Genomic DNA, 8,101 nt, shown 5'->3' with positions numbered 1-8,101 from the left:
GGACTGTGGAACCTATGGAGGACCTGAAGTTCTTGTTCAAACACCAACCCTGCAAGGCAGGACCAGTGGCGTAACAGACCAGGACGAGAAGAAGCTGACCTCAGGGTCAGCCAAGGGCCCGCAACTGGAGGGGGCAAGGGAGAACAGCCCTGAAGAAAAGCAGCCTATCGGGGACCAGGATCGGGTCCTGGCTTGAAGATTGAAAACAAAGAGACTTGCATTTGCCTAACGCTAAGAAGCCTAAATAATAATGCTGAAGGGAAAAGGGGGAGTTTCTTGGAGTTGCTACTCTGGCTGTCTCTGTGTACTTCTGTTAATTTTGTTATTCTCTTCTACACTATACGTCCTTGTGGAAAGAAAACAGTGGACTTCCTCATTCCTAAGTGTTCAGTTTTAGAGTACTGGCTCAGTGTGCAATAGAATGCTTCTGCTTCAGTAGTGCTGGTGAAAACCCAGCATGGATTTCTTACACCTGGAAATGTCAGATGTCTAGATCCTAACCAAAGACCAGGTAAAACTGACATGAAATTGCGGAAGGGCGGGCACTGCCATCCCAGATCAGCCAAAGGAGAGTAAAAAGAAAGAATTCATATTTTATTTATTTATTTAGAAATTTTCTATGCCACCCCATTCACCGAAGCCTTGGGGCGGCTCACAAATATATCAATTAAAATATTATGCAGTAAAAATATAAAACAAGTTAACAATATAAAATAAGTCACCCTGGCCGAAGAATAAAATAAATAAATAGTATTAACAGTTAAAATGACGTTTGAATAAAAAGGTATTTGCCTGGCACCGAAAAACAAATAATGACGGCGCCAGGCGGACCTCTTTGGGGAGCGCATTCCATAGATTGGGCACCACTGCAGAGAAAGCCCTCCTCCGAGTACTTACCCTCCTAATTTCCTTCACGGAGGGTTCCCGGAGAAGGGCCTCTCCCACAGATCCCAGGGGGCGGGCGGGCATATATGGATGTAAGTGCTCCTTCAGGTAACCAGGACCCAACCGTTTAGGACTTTATAGGTCATCTCCAACACCTTGAATTGGGCCCGGACTTCAATGGGAAGCCAGTGAAGCTGATGGAGGACTGGAGTCATGTGAACATAACGCCCAGTCCCCGTCAGCAGCCTGGCAGCTCTATTTTGAACCAATTGAAGTATCCGGACCGTCTTCAAGGGTAGCCCCACGTAGAGCGCATTACAGAAGTCAAGGCGGGAAGTCACCAATGCATGTGTCACTGTTGCCAGGCAGTTGTACTCCAGGTAGGGGCGCAGCTGATGGATCAGCCGAAGCTGAGAGAAAGCGCTCCTCACCACTGCTGTCACCTGAGCTTCCAATGAAAGCTCTGGGTCGAGGAGCACTCCCAGGCTGCGGACTTTGTCCCTAAGAGGGAGTGCAACCCCATTCAGGACTAGGTTCAATTCACCCTCACCGAAGCCTGATCCGCCAACCAACAGGACCTCCGTCTTGTCTGGATTGAGCTTCAGTTTATTGGCCCTCATCCAGCCCATTACCTCAGCCAGGCACTGGTTCAGCACAGCCACTGCCTCACCCGGATTGGTGGAAAACGAGAGGTAGAGCTGGGTATCATCAGTGATTTGACCATGACAGGGGTGTCAGACATAAATTCCTCACCCTCAGACCACCCTCTTCCTGCCCCGTCGAGAAGACCAGGTCCAGAGTGTGTCCACATTCATGGGTCGGGCCGGTGACATGTTGAGACAGCCCCATGGCCGTCATGGAGGCCATGAAGTCCTGAGCCGCCCCAGTCAGACCAGTCTCGGCATGGAGATTGAAGTCCCCCAGGATCAACATTCTGGTGGTCCTCAACACCAGGTCCGAGACGATCTCCGTCAGCTCAGGCAGGGAGACTGTTGGGCAGAAGGGTGCATGGTACACCAACAGAATCCCCAATCCGTCTTGGTCGCCCAACACCAAGTACAGGAACTCCAGCCCTGGCCTCGAAGGGACCGGAAGTCCCGTGAGGGAGATGGAGGCTCGGTAAACCAAAGTGACCCCCATTCCGCTCTCCTCCAGGCGTGGACAGTGCTGAACCAGATACCCGGGCAGGCACATTTGAGAGAGGGCGACATCCCCCACCCTCCTGCCCAGGTCTCTGTTATGCAAGGCAGGTCGACCCCCTCATCCACAATCAAGTCATGGATGAGGGAAGATTTATTGTGGACCGACCTGGCATTGAGCAGCAGCACCATCAGGCCTGAGGGGCGGTTGACAAGACTACCTGGCACCCTCTGGCTGGGGGCAGAACCAGAAGGAGGGACAGGTGTCAGCCATCTGTCCCTCCTTTTTCTACGCGGACACGTTAAGCCCCCACCGCTGTTACATCCATTGCCCTTGACCACCCCAATGGCGGCGCCCACACGCTCCCCAGGAAACACGTCAACATGGCCAGGGACGACTCCATAAAAACAAATTAAAATACAATAAAACTTTAAAAACTATCAAAACAAAATTAAACTTCCCCCCACCGACCTAGTCCCCCACCAGCCCAGCCCCGCACGGCCACGAATGGAGGCACCGCCCTTTGGCCGTCACCCTTTGGCCACCGGCCAGAGGCTGCCGGCCCCAGGCTGCGTCCGGCGGGTTAAGCCAGCGCCCACCCACACGCCCTGCCCCAATCCGGCATTGCTCTCACTGGCGCCGGCAGGGGGGGAGCAGGGAGGGGTGCGGAAACCCGTCTGGCGGCAAGATGGCGGTGCCCTCCTCCGCGCCAGCGGTGGCAGGCCTGGCGTGGCCCTGGCGTCCTCCATATCCGAGGTGGCCCAGCGATGGCCGCGGGAGCGGCGTCAGCTGGCCCCCAGCTCGGCGGTGCACCCCAGTCCGGTGGCAGCGGCAGCGGCAGCAACAGCGTGGCGTGACAGGTGGTCCGAGCCGAGGAGCGTGGCAGATGTTCGGGGGGGGGGGGGAGCTCCATATTTGGCTTGAAAAGGATTCCATAGGTCCCTGGGAAAAGCAATCTCCATGTGAGGCCACTACCGGCAAGGGCCACTGAGGCACAGTGGTCTAGTTTGGTGGCGGTGGTGGTGGACTGGCAACATCTCTACAGCCCCCAAGAGAGCAACAGCCAATTGGCACAAGCTGGAAGAGGCCCCTGTGTGTGAGGGAGAGTTTGGTGCGGTGGCCAGCAGGTAGCTTAGTCTTTGCTAAGCTGGAAAGGTCCTGCCTGCAGCTGGATGGGCAGCTACATGCGGAGGCTGCCTGCTATGCATTATTCACACAAATGGGGCTGGTAAGTGCCAACTGGTACAGCCTGGGATGCACACTATGGGTGCAAGAGAACTTGGTGCTGCCAAAAGATGCAAGTCAGCAAATATGCCTAGCTCTATGGCCCACATTGGAAATAATTGGCAAATACAAAACTCCACAGGAGAAATCCTCTACAGGAGATTTCTGGACTCAGCTTCACAACACAGGTATGCCTTCTATACATGGAAACCACCCCGGAACCTATTGAGTTACTAGCCAGAAGGCTTTCATGGCTTTCCCTACAGTAGGGCAGGGCACTGGATAACTTGTCCCCAATCTCTGAATTACCACAGAAGTCCCCAAGGGCGCTTGCCCAAATTGCAGAGAGGTAGTTCAAACATTGGTGGAAGACATTGCCAAAGCGGGGTAGGCTACTCATTTCTCTGTGCCATCCTTCCGCCAGTTGGGGGTTTCTCAGATCACCATGACATTCGAGTGCAGCCTCTGCATTCTCTGTGTTTCTAGTGAAACAGCTGATGCCATTTCAGACATACAACAAAGTTAGCTCAACTTCAGCAACTTGCCATACAAAGTTGCTAGACACTGCATTGCTGGCAAGCCAGGACAGGGTCTGCAACACTTGTAGAAGACAAAACTGTTTGTTTAAAGCATCTCATTCAAAAGCTCAGTGCTTTACAACCTGTTTAAATTTCATTCTGGTAAAAGTGGATTGGGAGGATTGTTGTTTTGGTTCTCCAACTGAGGCTGGCTACAAAAACTTGAAATTTATATTTTCTTTTTTTTATGCTTTTCCTCCTTATTTTACTGACAGTGTTTGTCAATGATATTTCATTCTAATATTTCTCAGACTTGCACATGGTAGGCATGTCATGAGCGGGGCCAGCTGGGGCCAGGGGTCAGACTGGATAACCCAGGAGGCCCCTTCTTACTCATTCTGTTGCTCTGTTCAAATGGCCCTCACCTGCACCAGCAGTCTGCAAAGCTGCAAAGGCTTAGTAACATTGCTCCCTAATCAAGAGGAATCTGTCTTTTAATAAGAAGATTCCTTTGAAGGGGGGAAACTGTTGCCAATTGCAGCACCCCAAAAACACCACAAAAGTAATTGGCCAGAGGAAGGCCCCCAAAGTGTTCCCCCTTCTGGTTATTCCCCCAGCCTGAGGGTTCCAGGTAGCCCTGTCAACTGCCTCCCAGGCCTGTTGGTGCTGCTGCTTAATGCCAGGTTGGTCCACAATAAATCTTCCCTCATCCATGACTTGATTGTGGATGAGGGGGCCGACCTGGCCTGCATTACAGAGACCTGGGTGGGGGAGGGGGGATGTCTCCATCAAATGTGCCCGCCCGGGTACCTGGACCAGCACCGACCACGCCTGGAGGGGAGGGGGGGTCGCTTTGGTTTACCGAGCCTCCATCTCCCTCACGGGGCTTCCTGTTCTCTCGAGGCCGGGTCTAGAGCGCCTCTACTTGGTGTTGGGTGACCGAGACAGATTGGGGATTCTGTTGGTGTCCTGTGCACCCTTCTGCCCATCAGACTCCCTGCCTGAGCTGATGGAGATTGTGTCAAACTTGATGTTGGTCCTGGAGGACTTCAATCTCACACCGAGACTGTTCTGACCGGGGCGGCTCAGGACTTCATGGCCTCCATGACGGCCATGGGGCTGTCTCAGTATGTCACTGGCCCGACCCATGAACGTGGACACACTCTGGACCTGGTTTTCTTGATGGGACAGGAAGAGGGGGATCTGAGGGTGAGGAACTTGTGTCTGGCACCCCTGTCATGGTCAGATCACTTCCTCATGAGGTTTGAGCTCTAGAGCGGCCTTCCCCTCTGTAAGGGTGCAGACCCGATTGTGTTGGTCCGCCCCCGGAGCCGGATGGATTCGGATGGATTCCTGAAGTTCCTGGAGGAATTCCCGGTTGATAAGGCTGGTGCTCCTGTTGATGCCTTGGTCGAACTGTGGAATGGGGAAATGACCAGGGCTATTGACACGATCGCTCGTAAGCGTCCTCTCCTGCCTGGCAGAGCCCGTTCATCCCCCTGGTATACATCCGAGCTATGGGCGATGAAGCGGGTTGGGAGACGTCTAGAGCGTAGGTGGAGGCAACCATGGGATGAATCTGACCGAACACACTTAAGAGCCCATTATCGGGCCTATGCTGTGGCGGTGAGGGCGGCGAAGAAGAAATTCTTCTCCACTTCCATTGCCTCCTCACAGTGCCATCCAGCAGAGCTCTTTCGGGTGGTACAGGGGCTGGTTCATCCAGACCCAAAAAAAGATCTCGTGCCACCCTCAATAACCCACTGTGACAACTTCGCCAAGCATTTCAAGGAGAAAATCGCTCAGATTCATCACCAGCTGGACTTCACTAGTGACTCAGAACCTTTGGGGGAGGTGCCTATGTTGCCGTCTGGTCCACAATTGATGGATGAATTCCAGTTGTTGTGGCCCGATGATGTGGACTAGGTGCTTGGACAAGTACGTCCTACCACCTGCTTAGTGGACCCTTGCCCACCTTGGCTAGTCAAGAAAGCCAAGGACGGGATAGGGACCTGGATCCTGGAGGTTGTCAACACCTCTCTAAGGGATGGCCGGGTACCTGCCCCTTTAAAGGAGGCAGTAGTCCAGCCAGAAGGCATCCGTGGATCCAGAGATGGCTGCCAATTACCTACCTCCCCCCAGTTCTCCCGAATGGATTAGGCAAGGAGGGCTGCCCCAGGATGAGCCCCTCGCCCTGCCTTTCCCCTCAGTCCTGATGAGCACCATCGGCAGGCGCACGTCCTTCCCCGTGTTGCTCCGGACCCCCATCCGAGCAGATCGGGCCCTTGACTTCAACAGGCTGGTCAGCCTGACTTGACTTCTCCGCTCAATCACTTTGTATGTGTTTGACGAGGCTTTTGAGTTCAGAGACCAGGCGAAGCAGTGAACGCTCCTACAGCTGGTGTGGGCCAGCAATTAAGCATGCCGGGCTGGGGCTGGGACTCGGGTGATCTGGGTTCTAGTCCCCGCCTGGCCGTGGAGCTCACAGACTGACTTTGGGCCAGGCACAGAGTCTTGGCCTGTCCTACCCTGCAGGGCTGCTGTTGTGACCATCAGATTGAGCAAAACATTATGCCAGCTGCCTTGACTTCTTTGCAGGAAAAAAGGCGCACTATACATTAAATATATAATAGCTGCAGCCTTCTGATTTCTGAATGAACTCTACCCTTCTTGATGGTGACAAATGATAAAATATTATTTTTAGAGATTATTAAAGGCCCAATATTTATAAAGAAGAGATACCTTCCTCTCAGTATCCCTCGCTTTCTATACTACCATAGATGCTTTTGCCCACTAAACCAAGTGTTTCTCTTGTTCCCCGACCTGCCTATAATTTTTTATTCTACATCTTCTCCCATTATTTCAATGTTAATTGGTTTTGTGATTATATTGTGAATTGCCTGATGCAGTGCCATTTTTATCTGTGCTTCTTTTAAAGCATTCCAACACGCTAGTAATGGGACGGTGTACAAAAGCTTTAATGAACGAACGAACGAACGAAGTGTTCGACTAGTTATTGGCCAAACTTTATAGGACAAAAGGGGCCCTGGTGGACAAGGACAAATGGGTTGAGAGCCAGAACCCAAGCACGCTTTGAAAGCATGAAGGGCCTGAGGCTCTCTGTGGATCACAGTCTCCCTCTGTCCCAATGAGATGTTGGAAATCATGGAACATTACTATACTCAGATCTACCAGCAGAAACCCATCTGGGGGGGAGGAGATCCAGAATTTTTTTGACAGCCTTCCCCAAAAGGACTTAAATGTAATGCACCAAGGACTGGTAGTGGAAGACTTGAGAGAATTAGAAAAGCCCACCACCGAGGAAGAGGATGAGATCGCCATCACACAAGGAAAGAGCGGCTCAGCAGCTTGCCTGGATAGCCCGGGCTGGAATTTTTACAAGCTGTTTAGAAATGGATAGGTCCTGTGATGGCTAAAGTTTTAATTTCTTGTTGCGGCAACCCAAACATTCTCACACTTTTTATCAAAGTACTCTCATTTTCTTTGCAAAACAAGGGGATCTCACTTTGGTAAAGAATTGGAGGCCGATTGCTGTAACCAATGTGGACTATCGCATTTTAGCATAAGTCTTTAATGGAAGACTAGCTTGGGGAGCTCCGAAAATTGTGGTGCCCGGTCAAACCAGCGTGGTGCAGGGTTGTATCATGTTAGATTCCCTGTGTTTGTTCAGGGAGCTGTTTGACCTGGCAAGGGTGATAAAGCGGAAAGGGAAAATTATGCAACTGGACCAAACCAAGGCCTTTGATTGTGTTCACCATGAATTTTTGTGAGCTGAAGTGGAAAAGGCTGCCCCACAGATTCGTGCAGTATGCAAAGCTGCTGTGTAAGGAGGCCTCGGTGACCCTGCATGTCAATGGCCACAGAGGAAACAGTATTTCGTTAGAACTGGGGGTCAGGCAGGGTTCCCCCCTCAGCCCTCATTTGTATGTTCTGGTTATAGATACAGTCTTATATAAATTGCTACTAGAAGAGGGGCTCACAGCACTGGGTCGAGGGATCACCCAGTCCACACGGGCTGTGGTCAAGTTTGGAGTGCATGCTGATGACGTACCCCTCTTGGTGAATGATGAAGAGAAAACGAAATGAGCCAAACTCATATTTGAAAACTATGGTAGAGCATCTGGAGCACAGATAAATTATCAGAATTATGGGCCCTAGGGCAATCGGTGTGGTTCTGTGGAGAAGACCACAGTGCAGGGGTATTATTTTGCTTCTCCTAAGTTGGCCGCCAGAAGGGGAAGCGCAGCTCTATTTATTTATTTATTTATTTATTTATTTATTTATTTATTTATTTATTTATTTAAACATTTTTA

The sequence above is a fragment of the Varanus komodoensis genome, unplaced genomic scaffold, assembly GCF_004798865.1.
Source record: "Varanus komodoensis strain SLA01 unplaced genomic scaffold, ASM479886v1 scaffold246, whole genome shotgun sequence".
NCBI lineage: Eukaryota > Metazoa > Chordata > Lepidosauria > Squamata > Varanidae > Varanus > Varanus komodoensis.
This window is presented reverse-complemented; position numbering follows the sequence as displayed.